Source organism: Scyliorhinus torazame, chromosome 17 (assembly GCF_047496885.1).
Source record: "Scyliorhinus torazame isolate Kashiwa2021f chromosome 17, sScyTor2.1, whole genome shotgun sequence".
NCBI lineage: Eukaryota > Metazoa > Chordata > Chondrichthyes > Carcharhiniformes > Scyliorhinidae > Scyliorhinus > Scyliorhinus torazame.
In genome coordinates, this window is record NC_092723.1 from 165044564 (window position 1) to 165066346 (window position 21783).

Below are 21783 nucleotides of genomic sequence, written 5' to 3' on the forward strand. Positions count from 1 at the left end.
GCTTGTATTGTGCTGTAATGTTCTACGTCAGCGGGGTGGGTACCGGAGGTAATGGTATTTATGGATGCAGAGAAAGCTTTTGATCAGGTGGAGTGGAGGTACCTGTTTGAGATGTTTGAAAGGGTTGGGTTTGGCTCGAAGTTTGTGGAGTGGGTGCATCTGTTATCACCGGGTTTCAGTGTACGTGAACAACCTGTTGCTGTTTGTGTTGGACCCACTGGAGAGTATGGGGAGAATCATGAATATACTGGAGAGGTTTGGGATACAAGTTAAACGTTGGGAAGAATGAGACGTTCCCGGTGATTGTGGCGGGGCCAACCAAGGGGTGTTGCCATCCAGGATAGCCAAGGATAGGTTTAGGTATTTGGGGGTCCAGGTGACAGGGGAGTGGGCGATGATGCACAAGTGCAATCTGAGAACATTAATGGAGGAGGTTAGGGGGATTTTAGGAGGTGGAATATTCTGTGTGGTAGTCACCACTGATGTATTATACTGTATATATATGGGTTTCACGGTAAGGCCCCTGTACTACAGGTACGGGGGTAGATCCCCGACTGCTGGCTCCGCCCAGTAGGCAGAGTATAAATATGTGTGCTCTCAGTACAGCAGCCATTTAGTCAGCTGCTGTAGGAGGCCACACATCTCTGTGTAATAAAGCCTCGATTACATTCTACTCTCTTCTTGTCGTAATTGATAGTGCATCAATTTATTACACAGCGATTTTTCAGAGATGGACCTCCGCATCAAGCCGGATCGCCTGCAGCTGCATCCTCAAGCAGACAACGCCAAAAAAGACTTTGAACATTGGCTAGCCTGTTTTGAAGCTTACATCGAGTCTGCGCCAGACCCAATCCCAGAAGCACAGAAGCTCCAGATTCGGTACACGCGGCTGAGCTCCAATGTTTTTCCCCTCGTCAAGGACGCGCTGACCTACGCAGAGGCCATGGCGCTACTGAAGGAAAATTACGCTCAGCGAACCAACAAAATCTACGCCAGGCATCTCCTATCCACGAGGCGCCAACTCCCTGGTGAGTCTGTGGAAGATTTCTGGCGTGCCCTGCCTAGGTGAGAGACTGTGACTGCCAGGCCGTTTCGGCCACTGAACACTCGAACCTTCTGATGAGAGACGCATTTGTTACGGGCATAGGGTCTGAGTACATCCGCCAGCGCCTCTTAGAAGGGGCCATGCTTGACCTCGCGGCGACCAATAATCTAGCGCTCTCGCTTACGGTCGCATCACGCCACATTCAGGCCTATGCCTCCGACCATGCAGCCCACCCCCCCCCTGTGCATCGTTGATCCCACCGACAGCCACCCCATCATGGACCCCATCAGCGCCAGCCCCCAGACAACCCCACGCCTGCGCCGCGCACCAGCCAACCGACCCCGGGGGACCCAAATGCTACTTCAGTGGACAGTCAAAACACCCCCGGCAGCGCTGCCTAGCGCGCAGCGCCCTCTGCAAGGCCTGACGGACAGCAATACCTGTTTGACCAGGTATACTTCCACAACTCAAGCATACTCTGGTTTGCCTGAAGCTGCTCTTCTATACTTAACAAGCTAACTTGTTAAGTTAGCTAGTTTGTCCTGCAAGTTTGTTACCTGAAGCTCATCGACTGCTTCTGGGAGGCTTCTGTGATACTGAGTCTCCCTCTTCGGGAGCTAGGTATTTGAGAGCTAAATCGGGAATGCCGCAAAATGCAAGTCTGCCAGTCTATTTTCCACAAAGAACGTACAATGACAGAGCTGTGAGTGATTGTTAGATAAGCAAAAGCCATCCAAATATTAAGTCCCAATAACATTCAAAGGTCAATTGCTTTGGGACTCCAGAGTACAGTTATGTTATTTGAAAATGCAAAAGTCCTTTTTGTTATCTTATGGAAACTGTTTTTTCAAAACAAAGCCAAAATTACATAAAATAACTCTGAGCATGGTAGCTGTATTAAGTCCATGGAGGCAAAGGCCCTTCACCAGAATCACTTTTATTACCAAAACCAACAGAAGTATAACCATATGCATTCAGCTTGCTGTCTACATTGGGAGTGCAGAGGATCTGACATTCCCTGTTATATACAAAGAAGAGGTTCCCTGATCAGGGAACTCATATTCCAATTGACCAATCTCAAAGGCCTGGCCTAAGTCATTACGGTAGCCTCATACACAACACAATGGCTTGCAAAATACTATGAACTGTCCTGGCTTGAGACAATTCACACCTCTTTAACCTGTGATTATCCCTCTCTCCGGTCGCTCCGTCTGGACCTGTAAAGACTTAATTACCTGCAAAGACACGCATTCAAAGTATCATCCTGCATCACTGACTTTGTCTAAATGTGTGTTTGTGGAACCCACGTCTTTATTCAACTGATGAAGGAGCTGCGCTCCGAAAGTTAGTGATTCGAAACAAACCTGTTGGACTTTAACCTGGAGTTATAGTCCAGGTTAAGTAAGACTTCTCACTGAACACCAAAGCCAGCATTATTTAAAGAAAACAGGGATTTAAAACAAAAATGCCTAGCCGCTTTTACAGTATGTAAAAAGGTGATACATCATCTTGGCTTAGTTAATCCTAGTGCTACTACGAGGAGTAATTTCTGTTTGCTTTGTATAGGTTTTATTGGGAAATAGATTCATAAGCAAGAAAAATATTTTCAATGTAGCTTAGTAGTAGGAAAGCTTATATTTGAATAAAGCCCACAATTTATAGGACTCAAAACAGACATCCCTATTTTACCACAAACTGATATTATCTTTCAGCCAAGCTTTACAAACATTCACTCTCTGTATAAACCTAGTAGCACTGAACATCTGTTTTACTGCCATAACATGCAACTGATTCTTGGCTCTATTAAACAGTATATGATAAAAATAACTTGTATTTGTAGAATGCCTCCCACATCCTTCAGCCATCCCAAAGCACTTCACAGCCAATGGAAGTAGCTTTGACGGTAGTTGCCCTATGCAAAAGGCAAGGTACAACAAACAATGAAATAAACGACCAATTTATTTTGTTGCCATTAGCTGAGGGATGAATGTTGGCTGGGACATCAGAAGAATTGTCCAACTTCTCCAAATATTACCATGCAATATAATATTTTACTTCCATCTCTAACATGCAGACAAGACCTCTGGCAAAGGTGGAGCAGAATAGAAGATAAGGAGTAGCACGGTAGCACAGTGGTTAGCACAGTTGCTTCACAGCTCCAGGGTCCCAGGTTCGATTCCCAGCTTGGGTCACTATCTGTGCGGAGTCTGCACATTCTCCTAGTGTCTGCGTGGGTTTCCTCCGGGTGCTCCGGTTTCTTCCCACAGTCCAAAGATGTGCAGGTTAGGTGGATTGGCCATGCTAAATTGCCCTTAGTGTCCAAAAAGGTTAGGTGGGGTTACGGAGCTAGGATGGCGGCGTGGGCTTAAGTAGGGAGTTCTTTCCAAGGGACGGTGCAGACTCGATGGGCCGAATGGCCTCCTTCTGCACTGTAAATTCTATGAGGAGGAGAGATTGACTAAGATGTCATGGACACAAGGAGAGTGTTAATGGTAGTGTTAAAGACTAAAGAAAGTGTTAATAATGGCATAAAGGTAAGATACCAGAATGTGTAATAGCAGAAACCAAAACAAGTTAGACACAGCCCTGTGGGGGAGAGGTTGGGAATAACAAAATATCAAAATGGAGGACAAAGTTCATGGTCTGAAGTTGTTGAACTGAATGTTATGTTATGTTCGGGACTGGTTTAGCATACTGGGCTAAATCGCTGTCTTTTATAGCAGACCAAGGCAGTCCAGCAGCACGGTTCAATTCCCGTACCAGCCTCTCCGAACAGGCGCCGGAATGTGGCGACTAGGGGCTTTTCACAGTAACTTCATTTGAAGCCTACTTGTGACAATAAGCGATTTTCATTTCATTTTCATGTCCAAAGGCTGTAAAGTGCCAAATCGGAAGATGAAGTGCTGTTCATCTAGTTTGCGTTGGGCTTCACTAACATTTCAGCAGAACAGAAATATGGTCATGGGAGCAAGATGGTGAGTTAAAATGGCAAGTGACAGAAAGATCGGAGCTGTGCTTGCGGACTGAGCAAAGATGTTCTACAACAGTCATCTTGTCTGCGTTTCATCTCCCCAATGTAGAGATGACCGCAATGTAGGCAGCAAATATAGTAGACTCTCCTGAGCTTCCACTTATTCCCTGACCTTCTATTCTGCTCCACATTCTCCACCCCATTCTCCAACCATATAATCCATCACCTTTCGACCATTTTTCAGCTCTTAAGAAATCATACAAACTCAAAACGTTAACTTTGTTTCTCACTCCATAGATGCAGCCTGACCTGCTCAGTCTTTCCAGCATTTCTTGTTTTTATTTCAGATTTCCAGCATCTGCAGTACTTTGCAGGATGGGAAATGGGAACTCTAAGTGTCAGAAACATCAGTAAAAAGGAAATGGTGAATGAGCGTTCAGTTGGAATGGGAGGTTATTAGAACAGGATTGGAATTTAATCATACTAGAGAATCAGTTGTGGGAACCGTTGACTTTGAAGGTCAAGTGTTAAGACTACTCTATAGAAAACAAGTTGGATCTAAGGGTTAAAATTATTGCTCTGACATATAGAATTAACACACCTCCCAGGATGTGCTAGTCAGAAATTATACACTTTTTTTAAAAGGGAAAGAAATGGCATGTAACAAGTCTCTAATGAACAGAATTTCTATTCCAATGCAATTTCAGCTTATTGCACTAAAAACTGACATTCCCTGATTAGATTTCTAGAACTGACCGTAAATTTCCTAAGAAATTAAATTTTAACTATTTTGATTAAAAAGCTTACATCTCTCCGAAATATATATATTTTTGAAATAATTTTTATTAAAGGTTTTCATAAAATATCAATAACAAAATGAGAAAGAAAAAAGAACCCAACAGGGTTAAGTACAAAACACAATCTAAAAAATGAACCCCCCAAACCCCTCCCGCCCTGTACATAAATAATAAATTAACATTAACACCCCGACTTAACACAACAGGTGTATACACCCCCTCAGACCCTCCAGTGTAAATAACATAAACAAAAATAAAGTAAACCCCCCCACCCCCGCCCCGAGCTGCTGCTGCCATTGACCAATGTCTATTGTTCTGCCAGAAAGTCTAAGAACGGTTGCCACCGCCTAAAGAACCCTTGTACCGACCCTCTCAAGGCGAATTTCACCCTCTCCAATTTAATGAACCCTGCCATATCGCTGATCCAGGATTCCACGCTTGGGGGCCTCGCATCTTTCCACTGAAGGAGAATCTTTTGCCGGGCTACCAGGGACGCAAACGCCAGAATTCCGGCCTCTTTCGCCTCCTGCACTCCCGGCTCCTCTGCCACCCCAAATATTGCGAGCCCCCAGCCACCCGGTCTGACCCTGGATCCTACCACCCTCGACACCGTCCTCGCTACGCCCTTCCAAAATTCCTCCAGCGCTGGGCATGCCCAGAACATATGGGTGTGATTTGCTGGGCTCCCTGAGCACCTAACACACCTGTCCTCACCCCCAAAGAACCGGCTCATCCTTGTCCCAGTTATGTGTGCCCTATGCAGCACCTTAAACTGTATGAGGCTGAGCCTCGCGCACGAAGAGGAAGAATTCAAACTCCCTAGGGCATCCGCCCACGTCCCCTCTTCGATTTCCTCTCCCAACTCCTCCTCCCACTTACCTTTCAACTCCACCACCGAGGCCTCCTCCTCCTCCTGCATCACCTGGTAAGTTTCCAAGATCTTCCCCACTCCCACCCACCACCCCCCGAGAGCACCCTGTCCTGTACGGTGTGTGGCAGTAGCCGCGGGAATTCCACCACCTGCCGTCTGGCAAATGCCCTTACCTGTAAGTACCTGAAGGTGTTCCCCGGGGGGAGCCCGTACTTCTCCTCCAGTTCACCCAAGCTCGCGAACTTCCAGTCCACAAACAGATCCCCCAACTTTCGTATCCCTGCCCTGTGCCACCCTGAAAACCCTCCACCTGTTCTTCGTGGGGCGAACCGGTGGTTCCCCCGTAATGGGGTCCACGCCAAGGCCCCAACTTCCCACCTATGCCGCCTCCACTGCCCCCAAATTTTGAGGGACGCCACCACCACCAGGCTCGTGGTATACCTCCTTGGAGGGAGCGGCAGTGGCGCCGTTGCCAGCGCCACCAGACTCGTACCCACACAGGACGCCGTCTCCAGCCTCTTCCATGCAGCCCTCTCCCCCTCCATCACCCACTTGCGCACCATTATCGCATTGGCGGCCCAGTAGTACCCACAGAGGTTGGGCAGCGCCAGCCCCCCCCATCTCTACTCCGCTCCAGGAACACCCTTCTCGCCCTCGGAGTCCCTCGCGCCCACACAAACCCGATTATGCTCCTGTTAATCCGCCTGAAAAAGGCCTTCGGGATAAACACGGGGAGGCACTGGAACAGGAACAAAAACCTTGGGAGCACTGTCATTTTGATTGACTACACCCTACCCGCCAAGGACAGCGGCAACGCGTCCCACCTCTTGAACTCCTCCTCCATTTGCTCCACCAGCCTTGTAAAGTTAAGCCTATGCAGGGCCCCCCAGCTCCTGGCCACCTGGACCCCCAAATATCTGAAACTCCTCTCCGCCCTTTTTAGTGGGAGCTCGCCAATCCCCCTCTCCTGGTCCCCTAGCTGAACTACGAACAGCTCGCTCTTCCCCATATTGAGCTTGTACCCCGAAAAGTCCCCAAATTCCCTAAGAATCCTCATTACCTCTGCAATTCCTCCCACCGGGTCCGCCACATACAGCAGCAGGTCGTCCGCATAAAGCGACACCCTATGCTCCTCCCCACCCCGCTCCAACCCCCTCCAGTTCCTCGACTCTCTCAGTGCCATAGCCAGGGGTTCAATCGCCAGTGCGAAGAGCAGGGGGGACAGGGGACACCCCTGTCTCGGCCCTCGGTGCAACCGAAAGTACTCGGACTTCCTCCTATTTGTGGTCACACTCGCCATCGGGACCTCATACAACAGCCTAACCCACCTGACAAACCCCTCCCCAAACCCGAACCTCTTCAGCACCTCCCACAGGTACCCCCACTCTACCCTATCGAAGGCTTTCTCAGCGTCGATCGCCACCACTATCTCCGCCTCCCCCTCCCTCGCCGGCATCATGATGACGTTCAAAAGCCTCCGCACATTCGCGTTCAACTGTCTCCCCTTCACAAACCCCGTCTGGTCTTCATGGATGATCTGCGGCAAACAATCCTCAATCCTCATGGCTAAGACCTTCGCCAGCACCTTTGCATCTGCATTTAGCAAGGAAATCGGTCTGTAAGACCCACATTGCAGGGGATCCTTGTCCCGCTTCAGGATCAAGGAGATCAGTGCCCGGGACATCGTCGGGGTAAAGCGCCCCCCCTCCCTTGCCTCATTAAAGGTCCTAACTAACAGCGGGCCCAACAGGTCCATATATTTTTTATAGAACTCGACCGGGAAACCGTCCGGCACCGGTGCCTTCCACGCCTGCATGCTTCCTATCCCTTTGATCAGTTCCTCCAGCCCAATCGGGGCCCCCAGTCCCGCCACCAGTCCCTCTTCCACCTTTGGAAACCTCAATTGGTCCAGGAAACAGCCCATCCCTCCCTCGGATCGGTACAATTCCTCGTCTAAGTCCCTGAAGACCCCATTGAGGCCAACCCCACTCCGCACCACGCTCCCTCCCCTGTCCTTAACTCCCCCGATCTCCCTAGCTGCTTCCCGCTTCCAAAGCTGATGCGCCAGCATCCAGCTTGCCTTTTCCCCATACTCATAGACCGCCCCCTGGGCCTTCCGGCACTGCATCTCCGCCTTCCTGGTGGTCACCAGGTCGAATTCGGCCTGGAGGCTGCGCCTCTTCCTCAACAATCCTTCCTCAGGCTCTTCCGCATACCTCCTATCTACCCTCACCATCTCCCCCACCAGCCTCTCCCTCTCCCCCCGCCCCTAATGAAGATCAGCTCTCTCCTCACTACCGCCTTCAGTGCCTCCCATACCATCCCCACTCGGACCTCCCCGTTGGTCTCCAAGTACCTCTCTATACTTCCTCGGAACCTCTCGCTCACCTCCTCGTCCGCCAACAGCCCCACCTCCAAGCGTCACAGAGGGCGCTGGTCCCTCTCCTCCCCCATCTCCAAGTCCACCCAATGCAGGGCGTGGTGCGAAATGGCTATTGCCGAATACTCGGTATCCTCTACTCAAAATGAAAAAGTCGATTCGAGAATAAGCCTTATGGACATGAGAGAAGAATTAAAATTCCCTAGCCCCCGGCCTTGCAAATCTCCAAGGGTCCAGCCCTCCCATTTGGTCCATAAATCCCCTCAGCACTCTAGCCGCCACTGGCTTCCTACCTGTCCAAGACCTGGAGCGATCCAGTGCCGGATCCAACACCGTGTTAAAGTCTCCCCCCGTTATCAGGCCCCCCACTTCCAAGTCTGGGATCCGACCCAACATACGCCCCATAAAACCCGCATCGTCCCAGTTCGGAGCTCTCTGCCACAATGCTCGACGCCTCGAATGACACCTTCTTTCCCACCAAGATCGCCACCCCTCGATTTTTGGCATCTAGCCCCGAGTGAAACACCTGACTTACCCACCCTTTCCTCAGTCTTACCTGGTCTGCCGCATTCAGGTGTGTCTCCTGGAGCATAACCACATCTGCCTTGAGCCCCTTCAGGTGCGCGAACGCGTGGGCCCGGTTAACTGGCCCATTCAGTCCCCTTACATTCCAGGTTATCAGCCGGATCAGGGGGCTACCCGCCCCCCTGCCCCGCCGACTAGCCATGACCCCTCCTCGGCCAGCCACGCGCCCGCACCCCACACGCGGCCCGTTCCCCACAGCGGCATACCCCCGTCTCGACCCCCCCCCCCCCCCCCCACTCGCTCCAGCTCCTCCTTGACCTTAGCAGCAGCAACTCTATTCCCCCCCACCCCCTCCCCGGCTAGGACCCATCCTAGCTGGTTTACTCCCCCCATTGCACTTCCGCAAGTCAGCTGACTCCTGCTGACCCTGGCCACTCCCGTCTCCCCTTCGACTCCTCCCATTGTGTTGCCCACCCTCCTCTCCCGCTCCCCATCCACAGGCTCTCCCCCTCCCCCTCCGTTCGAAGCGCGGGAAACAATCCTCGCTTCCCCGCCCTGGCTCCCCCAGTTTTCGGCGCGGGAAAAAAGCCCGCGCACTCCACCTACCAGGCCCCGCCACCAACCAAAACAGTGCCCAGCCCGCCCTATCCACCCTCCCCAACCCGAAAGAGAAAAACACAGAGAAAAAGAAACCCAAAACAATGCAAAGGCCTCCCCCCCCGAACCCAAAATAGGCATAACATATCCACCGCAGTCCCCAATCGCCCATCCCGACCGTCAGTGTCCAGCTCTCGGCCTGAACAAAGCCCCACGCCTCCTCCGGAGACTCAAAATAATGGTGCCGGTCCTTGTAGGTAACCCACAGATGCGCCGGCTGCAACATGCCAAACTTCACCCCCTTCCTGTGCAGCACCGCCTTCGCTCGATTGTACCCGGCCCTCCTCTTCGCCACCTCCGCACTCCAGTCCTGATATATCCGAACCTCCGCGTTCTCCCGCCTGCTGCTCCTCTCCTTCTTGGTCCACCTGAGCACACACTCCCGATCAACGAACCGATGGAACCGCACCAGCACTGCCCGCAGCGGCTCGTTCGCCTTGGGCCTCCTCGCCAACACTCTATGGGCCCCTTCCAGCTCCAGGGGCCCCTGGAAGGACCCCGCTCCCATCAGCGAGTTCAACATGGTGACCACATAGGCCCCCACGTCCGGCCCCTCCAGGAGACCCAGAATCCGCAGATTCTTCCGCCTCGACCGATTCTCCATCTCCTCGAACCGCTCCTGCCATTTCTTGTGGAGCGCCTCGTGCGCCTCCACCTTTACCGCCAGGCCTAAGATCTCGTCCTCATTGTCAGAGATCTTTTGTCGAGCCTCTCGGATCGCCACCCCCTGGGCCGTCTGTGTCTCCAGCAGCTTATCAATAGAAGCCTTCATCGGCTCTAGCAGGTCCGTTTTAATCTCTCTGAGGCAGCGCTGGATACCCTCCTGTTGCTCCTCTGCCCACTGCCTCCACGCTGCCTGGTCTCCGCCCCCCACCATTTTGTCCTTCTTCCCTCACTTCTTCTGGTCCACCACCACCTTTTTTGTCGCCCTGCTCCTAGTTAAAGGCATATACTGACGGGAAGCTATTATTAACTCTTTCCCACACCGGGAAACGTCGAAAAAGTTCCCTTGGGGGCCCTGAAAAGAGCCCAAAAGTCCGTTTTTGCGGGAGCCGCCGAATTTGCGACTTAGCTCCGCATGGCCGCAACCGGAAGTCTCGAGAGGGTATCCTTTTGGCAGTGTTCGCTTCACCAATCTGCCCCCAAAAGTCTGTGGAAACTCCTGAAAAAGGTCTGAGAGTCCGTTCCAGACGGGAGCTGCCGAATGCGCGACCTACTCCTCCATGGCCACCACCGGAAGCCTCGTCCCTGCTTCTTCAATGGCCTTGGTAGATCTTTTCACAGTTGTTTCCTCTGCTGCTAGAATTCACCTTTAATAAAGGCCCTCAAGTCAGCTTGCAGCTTTAAGCTTGCCCTTCCCCTGCCTGCATGCTGGAAGAGGCTTTGTTTATCCTGCAGTTAAAGCCAAATCTTTTGCTGTTTCTGCCGGGTCTGGTAACCAAGAGACATACCATTCCTGGGGGACACTGTTGGGGGAAAGTTGCAGTCTTCTTCCCACACCGGGAAATGTCAAACAAATGCCGTGGGGGCCCTGTAAAGAGCCCAAAAGTCCGTTCCAAGCGGGAGCTACCGAACATGCGACCTAGCTCTGCATAGCCGCAACCGTAAGTCTCTCCCAAATATTTTGAACAACTTGGGTTTTACCAATAGTTTTCAGAAGCTCTGAAAGTTGTAGTCCTTGTCCTGCAAATGTACAAATGCAGAATTAAGAACCTTAAAAACTGCCAAAAATTGATTTTAAGTCAATGCAAAAGTGTGTAAATGTCTCAACCTTTCTAGTCCATAAATCTATTCTTGCAAAATTGTTTATAAATGTGCAAATATTAAGGGTGCGATTCAATGGAAAGGTTTCAAAGTGTGATAGCGAACGGGAATTGGCGCGGGTTTCCTACCACTCGACCCAGCGAGGCCGTGACCGGTATCAAACGTTATTTGGTCCACTTAACGAGACACCAAAGGCTTCAGGCCGCAAATTATAGTCCTAATGGCTGATTCACTGGGATACACCCGCCAGCTTCACGCTCACAAGGGAGAGCTGCACTTAAACTGATCCCGCATAGCAAACCTCACACCGCACACAGCTATGCCACCGAGGAGATCAGCCCCACCTGTCGGGGATGCCGACCTGGCCAGACTGATGGACGCGGTCGAATCCAGACGGGATGCCCTGTTCCCTCGAGGGGCTCGTAGGGTCAGTCGCAGGGCAGCCGGTGTTGCCAATGAGACAGCGGCCATCAGCTCGGGGAGCATCACCAAGAAGACCTGCACCCAGTGCCGCAAGATCAACAACCTCCACTGGGCCACACACGGGTGAGTTGATGCCAGCCCTGCCTGCCACCCCCCAAAGACCATGCACCTGGCACTGCCTCCACCCAGCATCATTCCGTACCCTGGCCCACCCATGTCCAGCAGTGCTGCCCACACCTGTCCCCCCCCCCGACCCAAACGTGTGGCTCACTATACCCTTTGCTGTGTCCCCGCAGGAAAAGTTGGGGCACGACAGACGGGAGAGGATCCTGACGGGTGTCGGCGTTTCGGACATCAGAGTCATCTCCATCCTCCACCAGTGCAGAGACACAAAACTCAGTGGGCGACAATAGTGGACAGGCTTCTGGGCATATTCTGGTGAGCACTATACTGTTGCTGATGCACATAAGGTGGAGACAGGAATACACAGGTGATACAGTAGTCGGAGGTCCGCTGGATCCCTGGACCCAGCTGGATCCCAGACAGATGCTGAGCCTCAAGACCAGGTGTATCTGGAGCTGCTCCTGTTGATAGGGTGCAGCCGTGCAGATCCATAGCCGATTGAAGAAGTCCCAGAGGCTACGGGTGCAGGAAATGGTGCCAGCAATACGTGGCACTGAGGCTATTACTGTTAGGGTGGTGACCACAGTGGGGAGCCTGGTGCATCGTGAGTGGTGTCCAAGGAGTGTCTCAGCCTATGACGGCCATGGCTGAGGACCTGGGCAGCATGTCCAGCTCGTTGGTGGATGTGCCTCAGTCCCTGATGAGTTTTCGGAGACACTGCGAAGCTAGGGAGGAGATTGCTGAGCCTTTGGCTTTGATCTTTAAGTCATCTTTGTCAACAGGAATAGTGCCAGAAGACTGGAGGATAACAAATGTTGTCCCCTTGTTCAAGAAGGGGAGTAGAGGCAACCCCGGTAACTATAGACCAGCGAGCCTTACTTCTGTTGTGGGCAAAATCTTGGAAAGGTTTATAAGAGATAGGGTGTATAATCATCTGGAAAGGAATAATTTTATTAGACATAGTCAACACGGTTTCGTGAAGGGTAAGCCATGCCTCACAAACCTTATTGAGTTCTTTGAGAAGGTGACCAAACAGGTGGATGAGGGTAAAGCAGTTGATGTGGTGTATATGGATTTCAGTAAAGCCTTTGATAAGGTTCCCCACGGTAGGCTACTGCAGAAAATACCGAAGCATGGGATTCAGGGAGATTTAGCAGTTTGGATCAGAAATTGGCTAGCTGGAAGAAGACAAAGGGTGGTGGTTGATGGGAAATGTTCAGACTGGAGTCCAGTTACTAGTGGTGTACCACAAGGATCTGTTTTGCGGCCACTGCTGTTTGTCATTTTTATAAATGACCTGGAGGAGGGCGTAGAAGGAGGGGTGAGTAAATTTGCAGATGACACTAAAGTTGGTGGAGTTGTGGACAGTGCGGAAGGATGTTACAAGTTACAGAGGGACATAGATAAGCTGTAGCGCTGGGCTGAGAGGTGGCAAATGAAGTTTAATGCAGAAAAGTGTGAGGTGGTTCATTTTGGAAGGAATAACAGGAAGACAGAGTACTGGGCTAATGGTAAGATTCTTGGCAGTGTGGATAAGCAGAGAGATCTCGGTGTCCATGTACATAGATCCCTGAAAGTTGCCACTCAGGTTGAGAGGGTTGTTAAGAAGGCGTACGGTGTGTTAGCTTTTATTGGTAGAGGGATTGAGTTTCGGAGCCATGAGGTCATGTTGCAGCTGTACAAAGCTCTGGTGCAGCCGCATTTGGAATATTGCGTGCAATTCTGGTCGCCGCATTAGAGGAAAGATGTGGAAGCATTGGAAAGGGTGCAGAGGAGATTTACCAGAATGTTGCCTGATATGGAGGGAAGATCTTATGAGGAAAGGCTGAGGGACTTGAGGCTGTTTTCGTTAGAGAGAAGAAGGTTAAGAGGTGACTTAATTGAGGCATACAAGATGATCAGAGGATTGGATAGCGTGGACAGTGAGAGCCTTTTTCCTCGGATGGTGATGTCTAGCACGAGGGGACATAGCTTTAAAATGAGGGGAGATAGGTATAAGACAGATGTCAGAGGTAGGTTCTTTACTCAGAAAGTAGTAAGGGTGTGGAATGCCCTGCCTGCAACAGTAGTGGACTCGCCAACACGAAGGGCATTCAAACGGTCATTGGATAGACATATGGACGATAAGGGAATAGTGTAGATGGGCTTTAGAGTGGTTTCACAGGTTCGCGCAACATCGAGGGCCGAAGGGCCTGTACTGCGCTGTAATGTTCTATGTTCTATGTCCCGGTCTCAACGGGGCATTGCCAAGGCACTCCAGAGCATGTCCCGTTCGCTGGGGGACATGTCCCGATCACAGGTAGCCCTTGCCGGGGTGCTCCAGGGCATGTCCCAGTCACCGACGAGCATCGAAGAGGGCATCGACACCACGGTTGGCAGAGCTGGATGACGTGGGGCAGCCAGGGCTCAATCTAGCAGCGCCTCTGTCCCGAGGTGACTCCCAGGGCCCTACGGGCACCGACTAGGTGGAGGGGGTGCTGGGTGAAACCTGGAGCCACCCTATGGAGTGGCGACAGTGGCCAGCAGCTGTCCCGAGATCCCCCCCTGACAATAGTGCATCTCAGAGTCAGGCAGGAACATGGTAGCACGACGAGGCATGTGCCGCTGCCATGTAGGCCAGGGCCCTCTGGCCCCAGGGGACGCCTGCCAGTGGCATTGAAGGCACGGGATGCGGTAAGCAGCAGGCTCCTTCAACCACTGAGGTGCATCCTAGGACACACCTAGAGGCAGTGACAGTACGGAAGGCTAAGCAGTTCGAGTATTACAGAGGACATGGAGGGAGAGGGGGGTTCATAGAAGAGCGATGAGGGGGGGGGTGGGGAAGGCAGAGGGGGCTAGGGACACAAATGTACAGCATTAAAAAATAAGATGCCTCTGGCACATTATTCCACAATGCAGACTCTTCGTCCCCCCCCCCCCCCCCCCCCCCCGGCAGGCATACCACCTGCAGGTGATGGGTGTCAGCAGACAGACAGGAGTCAGACTATGGCATAGATTGTGGAGCACCAGCACTCAGTTCACAGTGCGTTACCATCACACCCCTGCCTTCGACAAGTGACCCACTGAGTGTTGACACAGCCCCATCACCATGGAGTAACGTTACACAGACTCTTGGAGGGCTGGACTCTCGCTGGTGCCGCCTGTCCTCCATCCAGTCCTGTCGGTACTCTCCGGGCTCATCCTCCAGTCCGGAGTCTCCTCGGAGACGGCCGTATGTTCCTCTTCCTCCACCACATTGCCCTGCTGCTGTGCCAGGTTGTGGAGAGCACAGCAGACTACCACAAAACGGGTGTGTGGCATTATCAGGTATTGCAGTACCCGAGAGGCTGAAGACCATTGGTTAAACCTAGGAGTTTACCATTGGCTGTTTGGTATGTAGCTCCGCCCTGACAGGCGGGGTATAAGAACCGGTGCCGTCCCAGCAACCCTCATTCTGTACCAAAGCTGCTGGGGAACAGTTCTAGTCTATTAAAGCCTTCAGTTATGTTACTACCTCGTCTTTAATTGTAACTGATCGTGCATCAATTTAATAGACTACACTTAAGCTGAAAGGATGGATCAAGCCGGAGTGTCTACAATTCAGCCCCCACGCGGAGAACTCGGCCGCGATATTTAAGCACTGGCTGGCGTGCTTTAAAGGCTACCTCGAGACGGCCGGAGGCACCCCCTCAGGAGAACATAAACTGCATCTCCTGCACTCGAGAGTAAGCCCTGGAATCTTCTCCCTCATCGAGGAGGCGGAGGACTATGATGATGCGATCGAACTGTTAAAGGGACATTATATCCGCCATGTAAATCAGGTATACGCACGTCACCTGCTTGCAACTAGATGGCAAAGCCCCGGGGAATCGTTGGAGGAGTTCTACTGTGCGCTATTGGTGCTGAGCAGAAACTGTGGCTGCCCGCAAGTTTCGGGGAGCAAGCACACGGAACTCCTAATCCGGGATGCCTTCGTAGCAGGTATAAGCTCCTCAAAGATTCGCCAAAGACTCTTAGAAAAAGACACCCTGGGATTTAGAGAGGCATGGACCGTGCCATTGCCTCCAGAAACGCGCAGTCCTATGCGCCCGACTGCACGGTGGCCCCCTGGGCTGTGTGGCATCCCGCAGCGGCAGCCCCACAGACCTTCCCAGTGCCCCCGCAGACCTGCGCTGTAAGACGGCCCGCTAACTCCGTTGGGCCCCGCTGCTTCTTCTGCGGGCAGGCAAAGCACCCCTGCCAGCGCTGTCCGGCCCGCACCTCCACCTGCAAAGGGTGCGGCAAGAAGGGCCAGTTCGTGGGGGTCTGCCAGGCACGAGCCGTGGCCGCGGTCTCCAGCGACTCCGGACCGCCGTGGCAACCTTCAATTCGGGCCCCAGGCAGCCAGCACTCACCGCCACCCCCCTCTCCTAGGGCCACGTGCGACCCACGGGCGCGGCCATCTTGCCCCTCGGACTCCACGCTGGACGGATGGGCGCCGCCATTTTGTCCATCCCCGCCGCCATTTTGTCCATCCCCGACCACCATGTGCGACCCATGGGAGACACCAGCTTGGATGGGGCCCCAGGCCCCCAGCACGGCCGACTACACGCTGCCCGATCAAAACCCGCAACTACTTCATCTGGCCTCGGTGACTCTGGACCAAAATCGACCTCGGACACTCGCTACAGCAACGACGACGGTCTTCATCAACGGCCACGATCGACTCTGGGTGCACGGAAAGCTTTATACACCCCGACATGGTAAGGCGCTGTTCACTTGTTACCCACCCTGTAAACCAAAGAATCTGCCTGGCCTCCGGGTCACACTCGGTGGAGATAAAGGGGTTCTGCCTCGCAAACCTCACTGACCAAGGCAGGAAATTCAACAAATTCCGCCTTTATGTCCTGCTGCACCTCTGAGCGGCTACACTCCTGGGGTTGGACTTCCAATGTAACTTGCAAAGCCTGATCTTCAAGTTTGGCGGCCCTATACCCCCCCTTACTGTCTGCGGCCTTGCGACCCTTAAGGTCGACCCGCCTTCGCTGTTTGCAAACCTCACGCCGGATTGCAAACCCATCGCCACCAGGAGCAGACGGTACAGTGCCCAGGACCGGACCTTCATCAGGTCAGAGGTCCAAAGGCTACTGAGGGAAGGGGTCATTGAAGCTAGCAACAGTCCCTGGAGAGCTCAAGTAGTGGTGGTAAAGACCGGGGAGAAACATAGGATGGTCATTGACTACAGTCAGACCATCAACAGGTTTACGCAGCAGGATGCGTACCCTCTCCCCCGCATATCCGACCTGGTAAACAGGATCGCGCAATACAAGGTCTTCTCCACGGTGGATCTCAAGTCCGCCTACCATCAGCTACCCCTCCGTACTAGTGACCGCAAATACACTGCCTTCTAAGCAGATGGGCGGCTCTATCAATTTTTACGGGTTCCCTTTGGTGTCACTTTGGTCTTCCAACGCGAGATGGACCGAATGGTTGACCGGTACGGCTTACGCGCAACGTTCCCGTATCTTGATAACGTCACCATCTGCGGCCATGACCAGCAGGACCACGACACCAACCTCCGAAAATTTCTCCAGACCGCGAAAATCCTTAATTTAACGTATAATAAGGATAAATGCGTATTTAGCACCGACCGTCTAGCCATTCTAGGCTACGTAGTGCGAAATGGAGTTATAGGCCCTGACCCTGAACGCATGCGCCCCCTTATAGAGTTCCCCCTCCCTCACTGCCCCAAGGCCCTGAAGCGCTGCCTCGGGTTTTTCAGTTATTACGCCCAGAGGGTCCCTAACTACGCAGACAAAGCCCGACCCCTAATCCAGTCCACAACCTTCCCCCTGTCAACAGAGGCCCGCCAGGCCTTCAGCCGCATCAAAGCAGACATTGCAAAGGCCATGATGTGCGCCATCAATGAGTCCCTCCCCTTCCAGGTCGAGAGCGATGCGTCCGACATAGCTCTGGCCGCCACCCTTAACCAAGCGGGCAGACCGTGGCCTTCTTCGCCCATACCCTCCATGCTTCCGAAATTCGCCATTCCTCGGTCGAAAAAGAGGCACAAGCCATAGTAGAAGCTGTGCAACATTGGAGGTATTACCTGGCCGGCAGGAGATTCACTCTCCTCACTGACCAATGGTCGGTGGCGTTCATGTTCGATAACGCACAGCGGGGCAAGATAAAGAACGACAAGATCTTGCGGTGGAGGATAGAACTCCACCTACAACTACGAGATCTTCTACCGTCCTGGGAAGCTAAACGAGCCTCCCGATGCCTTGTCCCACGGCACGTGTGCACCGCACAAGTGGACCGCCTCCGAGCCCTCCACAAGGACCTCTGCCACCCGGGGGTCACTCGTTTTCTCCACTTCATTAAGACCCACAACCTGCCCTACTCCATCGAGGAGGTCAGGACAGCCATCAGGGACTGCCAAATCTGCGCAGAGTGCAAACCACACTTCTACCGGCCAGAGAGGGTGCACCTGATAAAGGCTTCCCGTCCCTTTGAACGCCTCAGCATGGACTTCAAAGGCTCTCTCCCCTCCACCTACTGCAAAACGTAATTGACGAGTACTCCCGGTTCCCATTCGCCATCCCCTTCCCAGACATGACCGCAACCACCATCATCAAGGCCCTCTAGGATATCTTTACACTGTTCGGGTTCCTCGCTTACATACACAATGATAGGGGGTCCTCCATTATGAGCGACGAACTGCGTCAATTCCTGCTCAACAGGGGCATTGCATCAAGCAGGACGACCAGTTACAACCCCTGGGGAAATGGGCAGGTAGGGAGGGAGAACGGAACGGTCTGGAAGACCGTTCTACTGGCCCTATGATCCAGGAATTTCCCAGTCTCCCGCTGGCAAGAAGTCCTCCCGGAGGCCCTCCACGCCATCCGGTCTCTGCTCTGTACAACTACCAACCAGACACCTCATGAACGTCTCCTTGTCTTCCCAGGAAGTCCTCCTCCGGGACCTCGCTCCCAACCTGGCTAGCAACACCCGGACCCATCCTGCTTCGGAAGCACGTGCGGGCGCACAAGTCGGACCCGTTGGTCGAAAGGGTCCACCTGCTGCACGCTAACCCCCAGTACACCTACGTGGCGTTCCCGAACGACCGGCAAGATACAGTCTCCCTTCGGGACCTGGCGCCCGCCGGAACCCCATGCGCACCCGAACCATTACCCCCCCTCCCCCCCCCCCCCCCCCCCCCCCTCCACAGCACCTCACAGGAGGGGTCAGTCCTCCCGCCGCTCTTGCCTAGGCCCTCCCACCCACCGACGCCCCCTACAGGCGTCCCCTCTCGTGTCAACCGTTTGCCACACCAGCGCCGTCTAGGGGTGACAAAGCTGCCAGGGAGGCCGAAGCCATGCCCCCGGAGTCGCAGACGCCCGGACCCCCACCAGAATCACCACCGAAGGTGAGGCGATCCAGGAGGACGACCAGGCCACCCGACCAACTGATTACTTCACTGTAACTGTAAATGAACACTGAATATATATATCTTCCACACTTGTAAATATTCTCGACAACCTGTAAGGAGGTATCACGGTACCTCCATATCTGATCATACCATGTTAGATGCAATTGTAACCACTGGCCACCACCCCCACTGGACTCTTTTTTTAACAGGGGGTGAATGTGGTATTATCAGGTATTGTAGTACCCGAGAGGCTGAAGACCATTGGTTAAACCTAGGAGTTTACCATTGGCTGTTTGGTATGTAGCTCCGCCCTGACAGGCGGGGTTTAAGAACCGGTGCCGTCCCAGCCACCCTCATTCTGTACCGAAGCTGCTAGGGAACAGTTCTAGTCTATTAAAGCCTTCAGTTATGTTACTACCTTGTCTTTAATTGTAACTGATCGTGCATCAGGGTGACCCTCTGTGGGGTGTAGTGCAGAGTGGTCGAGGCATCAAAACCGCATTTTGAGCAGTCTGATGCACCGCTCAATGGCCGCATGTGTCTCATTGTATCGGGTCTCTGTATCGGTCACCGGTCTCCGTAATGGCACCATTAGCCATGTCCTCAGTGGTTACCCCTTATCCCTCAAGAGCCAACTGGCCATCCTTGGGTGGTCCTCGAAGAGGTTGGGATATCCAACTGCCCAGGATGTAGCTGTCGTGCACACTCTCCGGGAAGTGTGCACATACGTGCATGATCTTCGTGTGGTGGTCGCACATGAGCTGGACGTTCAGGGAGTGGAACGCCTTCCTGTGGGCACTCCCTGGCGCAAGGCGACATGCCAGCAGCACCGCAGGGCAGCTTCCACGGGGTCCAAGATATCATCCATCTCGTGTAATATCTGTAAGGAATTGGAGACAGCAAGCCTCGTCGTCCACCCCAGGACCCTCCAGTGCCTCATGGGGCCCCCTCCTCCCAATCCCCTGCCATCCATCACACCCTGCCCATGCACCTCCGGCCGCAGCGGGGGCCCATATTCACCGGACCCCAGAACATGTACCCCAGACACCCACTCGTAATGTTACCTGGACCGGGCGCTGGTCCCCCCCATCCATCCCCCGGTGCACACACCAACGCTCTGGTCACGGATGTCCCCATTGCTGGGCACAACCCGTGTGTTCGGATGTTAGCTGCTGCGTCTGTGGTGTTGCGTCCGTGGTGTTGCTTCCTGCAGTGTCCAGGCCTCACCGTCTGACTGGGATGCCAGGCATTAACTCCCACATGCAACATGGCACAGCTACCCACAGGAATCCACCTGGAAGCTGTGAAATAGCCTTCAGCCGCACGGCAAGATGCCACCACGGGTCAGTGGGAGTTATGGGTGGTCAGTGGAACAGACAGGCAGGAGCTGGAGTTGCCCCCGTTATGGGGACACACCATCCAGGGGGTGGGATGGCGGACCCATGGGAGACATGCGCTCTGGGCATGAGAGAGTTTCCTCCATTTTGAGCTGTCAGCAAGCAAGCAACTGGACTGAAGAACTGAAAATGCATAATTTTGTATTAAGGAAGAGAGGGCCAGAGACACAAACAGCCCAGGACCTCACAACAGAATCTGGAAAGCGCGTCTCAGGAGAGTCCACAGCATGGCAAAGCAGTGCTGGTGTGAGCTCCAGGACCTCTGATGAACAGGCCATTAAGAAGCTGAAATCGGAAACAAAGCAGTATAAAGATGATTTCTTGAGATATGGCTTTATTAATTGTGCCAATGCAAATCAGGATGCAATGCCCATGTGTGATATGCGTTGGGAAGCACTGGCAAATGAAAGTTGACAACTTTCAAATCTCTTGATTTTTTTTTTTTTTTAAATATGTTTTTATTAAGAATTTTTCAATAACAATATTTTCCACCTTACAAACAAACACCCCCCCCCCCCGCAACAAAGAAAAGAAAAAAGAACTTGCGTGGAAAGACAATAAGATACAAAACTTTGTACAGTGGATTCTTCCCGTATATGTCAGTTTCCAGATACTTAATGTGTTTTCTTGCTCAAATGCCCTCCAGAGAAACCCCCCTTCCCCCCCCTCCCTCCCCCGAGATGTCATATGCGCTCTCTGAACCACCTTAAATTGTATCAGGACTTCCGGTTGCGGCGATGCACTGCTAAGCCGCACGTTTCGGCAGCTCCCGTTCTAACGGACTTTTGGGCTCTTTTTGGGAGCCCCAATGGAAATTTTTTTGGACCAAACCCAGTGTGGGGTGACGAAGGAAGGAGCGTGTATGGAAAGGATTGGTGGTAGTGGCCAGATTGCGAAGGATCCTTTGGAGCAGCGGCAGAGAAGAGAAGGAAGAAGCAAGATGGCGACGGATGGAGCCCAGACGACATGGGGACCGGACCAGCAGGAATTCCTCCGACGGTGTGTGGAGGAATTAAAGAAGGAAGTGCTGGCGCCGATGTTATTGGCAATCGAAGGGCTAAAAGAAACACAAAAGGCCCAGGCGATAGAGCTCCGTGGGGTGAAGGCGAATGCATCTGAGAACGAGGATGAGATTCTGGGCCTAGCGGTAAAAATGGAGACGCACGAGGCGCTACATAAGAGGTGCATCGAAAGGCTCGAAGTCCTGGAGAACAGCTCGAGGAGAAAGAACCTCCGGATTCTGGGTCTCCCCGAGGGAGTGGAGGGAGCTGACGTTGGGGCTTATGTGAGCACGATGCTCCATTCACTAATGGGAGCTGAGGTCCCTTCGGGCCCGCTGGAGGTGGAAGGGGCTCACCGGGTCCTTGTGAGGAGACCAAAGGCTGGAGAACCACCAAGGGCGATAGCGGTGAGATTTCACCGACAGAGAGGCTGTTTTGA

The 21783-nt window shown here is 53.0% G+C and overlaps 1 protein-coding gene and 1 long non-coding RNA gene across 4 annotated transcripts in view; one reads left to right on the forward strand and one right to left on the reverse strand.

Moving 5' to 3' along the window:
* LOC140394364 (uncharacterized) overlaps window positions 1-1106 on the forward strand; it is a 64002-nt gene extending 62896 nt beyond the window's left edge. The window contains exon 3 of the long non-coding RNA XR_011935865.1: window positions 718-1106. This is a non-coding gene — a long non-coding RNA (uncharacterized lncRNA). The remainder of the gene's footprint in view (window positions 1-717) is intronic.
* The window catches only part of prkar1b (protein kinase, cAMP-dependent, regulatory, type I, beta), a 375815-nt gene that overhangs the window by 172632 nt on the left and 181400 nt on the right, over window positions 1-21783 (reverse strand). The gene's annotated exons all lie outside the window — the stretch shown is intronic.